This window comes from Notothenia rossii, assembly GCF_949606895.1.
Source record: "Notothenia rossii genome assembly, chromosome: 5".
NCBI classification, from domain to species: domain Eukaryota; kingdom Metazoa; phylum Chordata; class Actinopteri; order Perciformes; family Nototheniidae; genus Notothenia; species Notothenia rossii.
This window is the reverse complement of record NC_136903.1, coordinates 6369379-6382658: the sequence shown is the minus strand read 5'-3', so window position 1 is coordinate 6382658 and position 13280 is coordinate 6369379. Positions and strand designations below refer to the sequence as shown.

Sequence of the window (13280 nt, the reverse complement as noted above, 5' to 3'; positions counted from 1 at the left end):
AACGTGAGCCAAGAGGCTATTTTTCATCTGAAGTCCCTGGAGAGATTGGGTTGAGATGGACAGTCAACCTAAAACACATTTCATTGAAACAATTAAATACAATCAAATAAAAACATGCAATATACAGTCCTGGAATACTTAAAGTGGACCTATCATGCTATATTTGAATAATATAGTGTAGGACCATACCTATATAAGGCATATTTATACTTTTTATTTTTCAAAATACCAAACAGATCATGCATTTTAGCCATTCCTAATTTCGCTCAATTTAACACTGTCTTTGCATGGGCTGATTCTGTGAGAACAGCACCATCTACAGGCCTGGCATATGTACTACAGCGTCTCCAGCGCTTTCCAACGGCAATGTCCGTGGCTGTCTCATCCTGATTGGTGGAGTTGGCCCAATAGCCGTAGCGCCACTTCTGTGACGTCATAGAAGTGTTCAAATCTGGATCAGTCTGTATCAGATCCGTTGCAGCCCCTTTTTTAGAGATTTGGGTATGGAGGAAAATAGAGAGAGTTGTGTTTTCTGACACTTGGTGAGTTCCCTGGAACACCGGGAACACATATTCATGTATACAAGACGTACAAAAGTGCATTTTGCATGATAGGTCACCTTTAAACAATTAAATACAATCAAATAAAAACATGCAACATACAGTCCTGGAATACTTAAATGCAAAGTAAAAAAGACAGAACAATAGAACAAAACAAAACATAAAAGAACATGTTAAAACACAGATCACATTCCCAGAGAGAAGTATATTACCACCACAAAGTAAATCAAGGTTAAGATCATTCATATTAAAACCATTTAGAGAAAAAAAAACATGCTACTTTCTTATGGAGTTCGAACTACTGCTGAAGGTTTTTAAAGATGTTTCTGAACAAAAAAACCTCTTGGTTATTCAAAGTGCAGCTGCTCTAGTCCTAACAGAAACCCAACAAAGTGCTGGTATCTATTATGTCACTAAATGGTTGAGATTTTCATTTGGTCTTGTTCTCTACACAGCCTCCTTCATACACGCACTGAAACCAATTATCAAGGCATTACTTGGAGGATCTGAAGGTGAACATGCCAATGTCCAAACCCTTCATAATGGACATGCAACAGACTTTACCTTTCGAGGGCCCTGGTAATGACCCTGAGTGGTGTTCTTTTGAGTTCATACAGGAAAAGAGCTGCTCCTTTTCAAGGGGAGTTCATGGCAAGTAATTGGCCTTGGTAATGACACATCAACGGCAGCTGTTGTGAATCCAGAAAGAAAGACGGGTGATGAAGAAGAAGGGTAACTTTCAACATGATGGCAACTAAAATGAGATTCTGCTGCCAAAGTTGTAAGCTATATTCCAGGAAAGGCCTTATGAACAAATGAACAAATGGCTGCATTATCACGGTTTAATCCAGTGGCGGACTGGCCATCGGGACGTTCGGGACGAATCCCGATGGGCCGGTACTGAAGTGGGCCGGTCGGATAAGTCAACAGCACCCCCCCCCGTTGACAATTTACTAGCGGTACCGAAGTGGGCCGCTCGAGAGTCCGAATATTTTAATTACTCCTGTGTACATTTTGAAGCTGCTTGTCCTTCCTTATCACTTCTTCCTCAAATAATGTCCATCTAAAACAGGGATGGGCAAATGGCACCTATTGTGCAAAATCCACTTTGTCATATCTCTTCTACATCAACATGTGTCCCCTCTCCGTAATGTTGTTTCCATAGCAACAACAACTACCTGTCAACTCGCCTTCAAAATAATATATTATATCCTTTTCAGTTTCACAGAACACAAATTGGGTTATTTACATAATATGTTTACATGATTTTGTTGTGCAATAAAACAACCAGATGGACACACGATGAAGGAAATGTTCAAATTCGGTTCTGATCGTAGCAACATTGGGCCATTCGTGAGGGCATCTTAAGCCATCGTATGACCGCCGGTGGAGTTTGTCAGGGTCTGGCAGCAACTTCGTGTGCGGTGGCAAAATCTTTGGCATGCCAAGAAATTGCCGAAGGACCTTGCGAAGGTTCATTTTTGTGTTGAATTCGTGTGTCAATTTTGCCCTTCGTAAGGCCATCGTGAGGGCATCTTGTTATCATTGGTGCCATCGGGCATTCGCCCCGATCAGATTGAGGGTGAATGCCCGATGGCACCGATGATAACACGAAGATGACACGATTTGACAAGATGCCCTCACGAGTGCCTTACGAAGTTGCCGCTCACGAAGTTGCTGCCGGAGCCTGAGAGACTCCACCGGCGGTCATACGATGGCTTAAGATGCCCTCACGAATGGCCCGATGTTGCTACGATCAGAGCCGAATTTGAACATTTCCTTCATCGTGTGTCCATCGGGTGTCAATTTCGGGACAGTGTGACGCGGGCTTTAGCCAATCACCAACCAAGGTAACCCCCCCCCCCCCCCCCCTTATCACCTGAATCTCCTCCTAGAGCACCATTGTGTTCTTTTTAACCAAATGTCTCTCAGAGGGGCGTGGGGAGGGGCTCCTTATTTTCATCTAAAGTAACAGACAGAGAATCAGCACTTTGGAAACAGGGCTGAAACAGAGGGGATTATGGGATGGGAACACTTCAGAGACATGTTTTGTACATATCTGAGACCTACAGTATAATAAAGCAATGAAAAACAGTACAATAGGGGACCTTTAACGAAATGTAACATCTTAAATCCAAGTGCAGAGCTTAGTGGAGTGCCAGGTACGGTTTATTCTTCAGTATTTATTAGCAGAAATATATATATACATATTCCATTTCTCTCTTCCAGCAGAAAGACCTCTCCTGTGTCAATCTTCCTTATTACATAAATGCCTTTAAGAATCTGTCCACGCTGTGGCATTACTCAGCCATGCTGGAGGCATATCCTGTTAATTTGAATGCACGCCAGCCCACACGCAACCAGCGGCTCAATCTACTCAGGAGAAAATTACAAAGCCCAATCAATACAAATGTGTCCTACAAAGTTAAATACCAGCTCGCCTGATAAACAGCCACTTCTCCCTGTCATACTGCACAGAGGCAATCTGGCGCTACAAATTGCAGTTTAGAAGGACAGCAGAGAGGAGGATGGCTTCCTGGGAAGAAATTGGGAATATGTGTTGCCTTTTTAACTCTCTTTAAAGTTTTCCTCGGGGACTCTGCTGATTGCTCATTGACCCCATGTTGTAGCATGAGTCCTTTGGGCTATTTGGTGAGCGAACTCTTGACTCTTTTATGACAGTATACCAGTTTTGATTATTGTATCCTACTGCGTCCCTTTGAAATCAGAAGTGACATGTGATAGTGAAACAGAAGAACTACCATTCTTATATTTACATGATTTTTTTACAAATAGCTTTAATGAATACAAATGTTAAAGCTGAAATAAAAAACACTGGCAACACTGAAACAGAAAATTATGATAGCGACCTGTAAATCTGGCAATGTTTCCACACCCTGAAGCATTCCCTATATTTTCATCAGTTTTATTGTAATTGGAGCATAATTCACATTATTATTATTGTAATGGGAAATGGCGATTGAGTCCAAAAAATCATCAGGAAAAGGCGGTAATAAATCAAATGAGAAATAGGATAATTTTCTCATAGACTTCTTTTCAATTTTATTTCTTTTTGCAACCTTTTTGAAAATATGCAGCTTTAAGACAAAAGCTAAGGTAAGATGGAAATGCAGGCGTCTATACATGCTGCATTGGCCTGGCTTTTCAGATTGCTTGCTATCTGGTTAGCAGCATTAAACAGCAGAGCTAAATTAACAAGTGGCTTGTCGACAAAGCAGCGCATCTGGAAGCTATTTAATTTTTCTCAGGAGTTGGTGGAGAACAAAACTAAACTAAAAGGAGAGTAAAAGTAGGACGACTCCGATCAGACGCTCATGTCACTCTTTGCTTTCTAAATAAGCATATTGGCAATTGTTTGCTGAAGCCAGAAGGAACCCTATCACCGGGGAAATACTATTTAATCCCCATAAAAGTAACCTAATAGCTTATTTCCTTTGTGGCCTTCCAACAACTCTCAGCACTGCCTCTGAGAGATGCTTAAAGGAAGGTCTTTAGCTCATTCACTCTTAATCCTGAGCGCTGGGACCCAGAATTTAGCTGGGACCGTCTCACACCCAGCAGATAATTGCATCTCGGTAGTGCCATCAAGTCTCAGGCGTTAATCAAGTTGATTTGAATCTAAAATCTCAATTGTCAGCTAGACAGCCACAACATGCTGCATTTCGAGGAGATGTGTGTTAAAGGAAGACGTGTCCTACATGGGCGTAATATCCACTGGGGACAGGGGGGACATGTCCCCCCCACTTTTCGAAAATCCCGTTTGTGTCCCCCCCCAGTTTTCAAATATGTTTATTACTTTTTTTTACGCAAGGGGTCATCTTCACGGAGGAGCATCTGTGTGTGCGTGGCACGAGTGCATTTTGTGTGAGAGAGATAGAGAGACAGAGAGAGAGACAGAGACAGAGAGAGAGACACAGAGAGAGAGAGAGACAGAGAGAGAGACAGAGAGAGAGACATGAGAGACAGAGAGAGGGACAGAGAGAGACACAGAGAGAGAGACAGAGAGAGACAGAGAGAGAGACAGAGACAGAGAGAGACAGAGAGAGAGACAGAGAGAGACAGAGAGAGAGACAGAGAGAGAGACAGAGAGAGACAGTGAGAGAGAGAGAGACAGAGAGAGAGACAGAGAAAGACAGAGAGAGACAGAGAGAGAGACAGAGAGAGACAGAGAGAGAGAGACAGAGAGAGAGACAGAGAGAGACAGAGAGAGAGACAGAGAGAGACAGAGAGAGAGACAGAGAGAGAGACAGAGAGAGGGACAGAGAGAGAGAGACAGAGACAGAGACAGAGACAGAGAGAGACAGAGAGACAGAGAGAGTTACGGGGGTTGTTGTTAGCATCCGGTGCTAGCTCGAAGCTAACGGAGATTAGAAGCCCCCCCCCCCCCACCCTAGAGGATGTGAGGTCATCACAAATAAAACAGGCTCACATGGAGAGGATACTAGATACGTTTGCGCACTCATTACACATTTGTCTTGGATTAGTTAACACCATAGTCCCTAATATATTTGTAGAAAGGCAGGAAATGGAATTAAATCGAGAACAATGTTTCATCGCGGAGGACCCCCTGTTTTGTGTCCCCCCCACTTCTCAAACCAAAGTTACACCCTTGCCTGCTACAAAAGAACATGACAGAAATCTTGCAAAGTGAAGCCAGTCATTCTTTCGTTCTGCTCATTTCTGCCTGTGGTGCCATATTTAAAACACAGGTCCGCAACAGCTGTCATGATCTATTTTCCAAGGGATATATTAACTATTATTTGACTGCCCTTTAGCAAAATTGCAAAGAAACAGTTAATGAATCACTCGTTTGAAAACCAATACACTTGTCTTAACCAATCTAGTATACCATACATATTATTTGCAATAAGTGAGTATAGACAATGGATGGCTGGCTTTATTAAGAACATTTAAGATGAGATAAGATTAGATAGTCCTTTACTCTGAAGGAGCTACAAGTGTACCTTGAAATGTATGTCTTGGCATGTATGATGTTTTATCAGTGCTTAATAAATCCACCCGTTATCTAAATTCCTATAGTTTGATTGGCTTGTTATGCTTTTTTAGAAGATCAGCCAGAAATGTCTTTGAACAAACGAGGCTTTTATAGGGTCTAATGTATTTGGACACCTAGACTTTTAACCAAAGTTGTATTTAAACATCTCATTCCCAAAAACATTAATCTGCTGTCTTTTTGGGAAAGCCTCGGATCAACTCAAAATAACGCTTGTTTTTTATGTTTCTTTGTCTTTTTGTGTTCTTATGGGTAGACGGGCTGAACTACCACGCTGAGTTATGTAACACTGACATGTGTGTGTTTTTGTGTAGGGTTGTGTGACAGGATGTGATGTTATTTTAAGGTGCATTGATTCCTTTCGCCCCACTTCTTTTTTTGGACGTTGAAATAAATCATTAAAGAACATCAAAATATGAAGAACAAATGTTTCTGTTCCGTGCATCCCTTTTTTAACAAGCGCCTCTCTGTCATTCCTCACTGCACACCCACCCCCTCACAAATAACCCTTAAACGCATCTCACAATAAACCAAGACTCAGATAAACACGGAGGATAAATTAGGCTGCACCGAGAAATTGTTCTGGACTTCGTATTGCACTATATACATTTAAAGGTCACCTATTATGCAAAATCCCCTCTTCTCCATGTCTCTTCTACATCAACATGTGTCCCCTCTGTGGAAAGAGACTCTGAAAGTTTCAGGAACAAAGATTCTCTCTCTTTTTGTCCTGATCCATTTCTATAAAAAGCTGTCTGAAGATGAGCTGATGCGTCGCTTTGTTCTCCTGCGTCTTGGCCATGTGTCGCACTGGAACACACCGCAAAGACTTCAGCCGAGCACGTAGGAACTGCGCATGCGTGAGTTGCAATAACTCTCCTTACCAGCAGGCGGCGGTAGTGTGTACAACCGGAAGACAGACTGCGTGATACACCAAGAGAAGAAGAACAGACTGCGTGATACAAACAAATAGCGTGTGCGTTCCATTTTCACTCTCGTCCATCGAAAATATGTTTTGTGCGGTACTGGAGCTATCAGCCATTGGAGTGTTGCTTGTGGAAGACATTCTCAAGCAACAGTCTCTCAAGAGGCGGAAGCGATCAGAGTGATTTCTTTGGCCATGTTGAATCGGCCATGCGTCGGCCATGAAAGGCCAAATAAGGCGTGCCACGACCGACGGTGCAGGACACACCAAATTGAGTTTGGGTGACAGGGCACGCTTCGTCATCCGACTAACGAAAACGTCCGATTTCGGCCTGATGTGTCAGGGCCTTTAATTTCAGTTTCTTTGCTCCGTAACAGACAGAGAATCAGCCCTGAAACAGAGGGGATTATGGGATGCTGCAAAGATTTGTTTGGTATTTGGAGCCAAACACTTCAGAGACATGTTTTGTATATATATGAGACCTATAATATATTGATGAAAAACAGTATAATAGGGGACCTTTAAAGGTCCCATTTCATGGCCATTTCTACTGATCATAATTCCATTGTTGAGGTCTACTAGAATAGATTTATATTGTGCAATTTTCCAAAATCACTTTGGTTTCGCATACAGCATCTCTGTAAACTACGTGTATTCACTGAATGTCACTCTCTGCCTTTAACGGCTCGTTGTAGCTCCAATAGCTCCCGCCCCCACCCTCCCTGTGAGCACAGTGTGCTCTGATTGGTCGGGACGTTGTGAATCGCGCTGAGCTCCGTGGAGGTGTGGTTTCCTTGTTTAGCGACAGCGAAACACAGCCAAACTCACCCTGAGCACACACAAAGTCACAGCCGAAGTAAAAACAATAAGTGTGGCTTGATATTGAGTAAGAAAAAGGTTGATAAACGATGTGAGAATGGGTCTGCAGAGAGAATTTCGCCGCGATCCCAACTGTCTGTTATCAGCCTGCAGCCAGGGAGGAGAGATCAGCAGAGCTGCCTGCACTGAGTGTGTGTGTGAGGAAGTCCGTGGATTGGTCAATATGGACCAATCAGCGGGGGCTTAACGTAACGGCTCGGCGGATGTAACGTAACGGCTCCACGGATTGGTCCATTTGGTTCCGGGTAACGCATGACATAATGCAGTACCCGGAAGAATCAATGGACAGTGACGTATCTCCAACGAGGCGTTTTGTGGAGGTATTTTCTGTGTTAGAGTTTTACTCGCTACAGGGTGTACTTTGAGGGTTTTGACTCTGCAGACCGTTCACATGCATAAAAACCTTCATAACACACAAGGGGACAGGTAATAACCGGAAAAGCATGACATGGGACCTTTAAGTAATTACTATTATTAAACATGTCGGAATATATTCAAAGCAATTTTCTAAAAGAATCAAAAGCCTTCAGCTGAAAAGAATAACTGTTCTCCACAGTGGTTTGGGGCTTTTTGGTTTTGCTTCCCGATTGGCAGAAGAGGGAACGGAGGGTTTAATGTGCAGCAGGGCCCCAACTGTGAAAGCATCAATAAGTGCCAGGCAGTAAAGCCCTCCTGGGTGTGAGATTGGCTCCATTGATTGGTTTCTCTGAAGATAACATCCTCACTTGTCCGTCTGCCCGTCTCTTTTAAAAGTTCTGAAATTTAAATGGTCAAGCTCTCATTTTGTTCTCTAATCTCCTCCTATGTTAGTGAAACTTCCTGAAAAACCTGTCAGTGGAGTTAATTTGCAATGGAAGTACAAAGCGCAGCCCAAATCTCTTTGAAACAGCTCTTGAGGCTGTTTCTGATGTGTGCGTTCCAGGCTGTTGTGGGCGAGAGTCTCAACAGAGGTGAAATACACTGCTGGGTATTGATCCGACCATGTGATTCCACTTCTCCCCCTGTGGGCTCTGCTCCCTTATCGCCTGTATCCGCCCGCATCGATTGGCCGGTGCATGCAGGCTGGACGTTCAAAACAACGTGGTGAACCAGATGTGTGCTACAGAGAGCCTTCCCACTTAGCCTTTAACCCTAATTGATATGCCTTTGAGAACGCGTGTCAGTCATTTGCGTTTTAATTGGATGTCCCCGAGTGCAGACATGCAATGTATCAAATGGTGTTTTGCAAGCGTTGCCAATATCAGGTAAAATAATGCAAGGAGAGCTATGAATATAATCTAATCACAATTTCTATAGCGTCTAATCTGTTAACTATGAAATCTACAAGGGTTCCACATTTAAATTGCTGTGATATACAACTTCTGTAAGAATCAATACGCTATTGTTTCACACATTTATCATGGAATCTAATGAACATTTGGTTTGTTTTGGTGTTATTGATTGCCTCGTAATAAAGCTAAAACTCCTTATTGATCACAGAGGTGCTAATATATATTTCTGGAGGCCGTCACCCACTAATCAGTATTTCATATCGAGTCAACAAACACCTCGGATGTGTGGCCAATACAAAGGGTTTGTGTGAAGCCAAAGCAAGCAGTGCACAAATTGTGTATATTTCGGCTTTTAATCTTATCTTAATGCAGCATTATATTTATCAGTACATATAAATCATCAGTAATGGCCAGAAGTGTACTGCTGAGATCTGGGAATGCAGTTAAATTGTTAAAAGAATAACAATAGCAAGCAAAGAATGCATTAAATATAACAATGACACATGTACTAAACACTGTGCATTAAAATGACTGAACATATAAAGAAACTAGAATCAGATTAAATCAATTCGATAAAAGCGTGTTTTAGAAATCTGACAGATAGAAACCTGAGCTGTCAAAATGTTTTCTTGTGAAATTAGTGATTATTACACACCTCAAAAAGGGTTTTGTTTGGGTTAATCTGACTCAACTGCCACGTTTTGTAGCTCGTAGAAATTAACTGGGTGGGTGCACAAGCAATAATAATAATTAATCAAATGTGATGGAAAAACATTTCTTGTTTTCTTCCCATAAACACCCGTTTGAAAGTCTACAGTTTTTCGCCGTGTGATCGTCAGCCGTCATTAGCATTCCTTCTGATGCTCATCCAGACGCAGATCCTCGTTTAATTTGCTTCCAGGCTTAATTTGAAGCAGCAGAGATAATGCAAACATCTTTTCTTTGTTAATTGAAATCCTGATTAATTAACAAACTGCCTTACTGAGAGTGATTTCATTTTGTCCTTATCAGGGAATCGGATCATACGTACGGCAGCCAGAAGCCGTTTTTGTTGCATTTGCTATCTTTAAAAAACCTAAGGGGTAACCTTAACCTGGAATATGGATTTATGTTATTTTACTATGATATATTACTGGTTATGATGATGTTACTTCTTGTGCCTTTTTGGAACCAGAAGTGCTCCGTAAGGTTGGTGCAAAGTAAAAGAGAAAGCTGATCAAGGCAACCAAGATGAACTTTGATAACCTGAAAAAAAAAAGGGTTAAAGTTCTGCACAGAAAACAATTGGAACGGGAACATATTTCACAAAATGAACATCATGCTCTAGTGATGCTTGAAAATAGCAATTGAGGCCCTATAATCATCCGGAAATTGTTTTCTGATGTAAAAAATGGAGTGAGAGGTAGGGTAGTTGTCTCTAACGCAGCGTCCACACGGCGGCGTGCGTTGAAGCTTGCCGGTGGGCGTGTCTGAAGCTCGACCAACAACCAATCACATGAATCTCCCACCCCGGACATACAAGCACGCGGTTTGATTGGCTCGAGCTTGTACTGGCATATGATTCGATTGGCTGACGCTTCCGTCGAAGCTTTAAAAGTTGAACATCGATCAACTTTTTTTAGCGAGCAAAGAGAAGCGACGCTCCCACAATGCAGTTTGGCAAAGTGTGACGTCACCCAATGGGCAGAAGCATTGAAGCTTCAACGTACGCCGCCAAGTGGACGGGCCGATAGACTTCTATAGAATTGGACTTTGTTTTCCGACCAGTGGAGTCGACCCATGTTGGAAAATGTTTCTTTGTTGATTGAAGTCCTGATTATTTAACAGACTGCATTACTCAGAGAGATTTGTTTTTAGTTTTTCCATCACGTCCATATCAGCTAATACGAATCATACTGATGGCAGCATGAAGCAGGGTATGAAACCTCAACCTGGAATATAGATTATCTCGTCTTCAAAGCATTCTCTGTCGTGAAACAGCCGTAAAACAAATAACAATAGATCTGTTGTACTCACATACCCTGAGGGAGAGGGAATCTTGTCTGACTAATATTGAGTGCACTGGGTTTCAGGCTCTGTGAGTCCGACTACCAACAAAGTTAGTTGCCGCAGGATACTTTTTCATGTGTCATTATTTCCTTGGACCAGTGAAACTAAATGTGAACCTATTTTTTCTCCAAGATTGTAGAACCTCCTGGATGTTTTGGTTGGGAGGAACTGTCCACTTCATTTACTCCTTCCATTTGTTAAGGCTTTTATAAAAGTCACGCACCATCTGCATGCTGGAAACCCCAGAAACTTCTCTTAGGAGTGTGTTTGCTCCTGAACAACGCTCGCTGCCTAAGCTGTTCAATGAGGGGATTTATTTTCTGCTTCTCGGTCGACTGTGTGACCTCTGTTGGGCTTTACCTTGGTGCATTAAGTTAAGTTGTGCTCGCGGTCAAACACAAATGCAGGCAGTAAGTAGGTTGGTAGGTTGGCACAGCTTTCAGTGTAAGAGTGCGGTCAAAATCTATGTTCCAACTCTCGGCATCAGCTGTCAGCACTAGAGGCCTTCATCTGCTCCCTCTGGACTCAATTTGTACACCGTGTTGTTTTTACACATACCAAAACACAAACACACACCGAAAGATTTGAAGAAACTCACACAAACACTCGTACCTTGTTATCCAAATACTGTCATCTCTTCTGAGTGTGCTCTGGGATCGCTGTCAAAGGCTGCAAGGAATGAAAAATGACAACATGAATACATTTCCTCATTGGTGACACACGTAAAATCCAATGAAGAGGTTAGAAAAGTTTGAGATTGTATATCAGAAAATTGGTGAGAAGATATGCTGAGTCACTTTAATTTGCCTTTTGGAGTTTTTAAATGTTCTGTCATATTCAGAGTTACTCACCAAAACACATTTAGTGTGTCCTTGAGATCTGACAAATGGGCTGAATGCTTTTCCTTCCTCATAGAAACTTTTCAAAGCGTACGAGTATTTTATATCAAGGGTGATCCCAGTCTTCTTCTTCACTGCCTTTGCGCATTGCTACATATATTTGATTTTAACCTACCTACTACCTTTGGATTGATTGAAAAGTATGAACTCATAAATAAGTGTGCATGTTGTGTTTGCTTCTTCTTGTGCTTTGGAAAGACAGTCATATAAATGAATGCAGCAGAATCTCAAGTTTTCCGAGGGCATGCAGAGACTAACTTTAAATACTTGGAAACATGTGTGTCTTAATGTAGTTGCCAATCCAGATTAAAAACTTGTTTGTTATACTATCTTGAGTTTTTTCTGCATTATTATTTGTTCAAGTATTGGTTTATCTACAACTGTGTACAATAAATGTGTTGCACCATATATCCCACAATTCCCATCTGTTGTCCCTGGGCTTGTTCATGTGATTCTTGTTTTGTCTGCTTTTCTATGAACACTGGGACCTCTTGCACTTTCCCAGTCAAAAAAAAGACATCAGGTAGACCTTGACATTATGTTTAAAGCCATTGCTAATACCTACAAAGGTAATATTGTGGCGTGCCTTGACTTCACAGCAGAGCATGGCTGTGCCTTCAGAGTTGTCAGCCTTCGTCACGTCTTCCTCACCACACATTCCTCATTCTTTATGCTCCGGCTCAGCGGGAACTCAGCTTTGTGATCTCTTGTTTGAAGCTGGAGGTCTCTCTCTGCAATGCTCCGCAGACTTTGCCGCAGGGCTGCCATGTTGCGTTGACAACACAGTGGGATCCAGGAGAGCCTCGGAGGCGCCACTTCTGAGATAAAGTTCACGCAAAAATCAGGTGTAGACGGAAAAAGTGCCTGGGGTAATCGCTGTTGATTTGGAGCCAAACGACCTGATCCCCATGCTGCAATACGGAGACTTCAATGTCACAAGTCACTGTTCCAGGATCAAATTTATTTATGTTCCTGTGACAAGTTAGACAGAGTGAGTCCAGTATATGTTTTGACAGGGCTTCTGATTCGCAGAGACACGCTGCGTTTTAGCAGAAAAGGGCACTTGTCTCTTGTTCCAACAAGAGAGCAGCAGATAACACCCCCTCTACAAACTAACTATCAGATGATTAATCACCACAGCGAAAGAAAATACAATGGTGCATCGCGTCTCATTAACCGAGGGATGCCCCATCATAACGAGTCATTAATGCAAACAGCAGCCAGCACTGATTGGCTGCCGAATAAGCCTCCATGCATCACAGCACATGGCAGCAAACATTTAGCCGTAATGACTCAAACTCATCACCGTCATGATGTATTTTTTGACAGCGCTGGCAGATTGATTGTACTCTCCGTGCGCAGTTTGATATCAGCCCGTGTTCCGTGTGACACCGCAGTCTTTCACCCGTGCTGTTCCCCTGTTGGGTTGATGGTATGGAAACACACTATATTTCAACACAGAATGATGGCAGGGCAATAACAGGATACAAGCCGCTTTGCTGATGTGGAGAAAAAACACATTGAATCGGCAGTTTTATTATTATTTGTTTTCTTTTATCATGTTTCAATTGATGGTTAATGGTCACTTTAATGTGTGCAATGGGTTTTCTTGGCTGCTTGTCCTTGGCCACAGGGAATATTGAAAAAGAAAACAAATTATTT

The 13280-nt window shown here is 42.3% G+C and overlaps 1 long non-coding RNA gene across 1 annotated transcript; it reads right to left on the bottom strand.

Annotated features, from left to right (window-relative positions):
* Positions 1-13073, bottom strand: LOC307040726. Its single transcript, XR_013808576.1, has 3 exons — positions 12184-13073; positions 11332-11388; positions 1-68 (listed from the first exon to the last, which is right to left on the bottom strand). It is a non-coding gene; the product is annotated as an uncharacterized lncRNA (long non-coding RNA).
* Between the last annotated feature and the right edge of the window lie 207 nt (positions 13074-13280).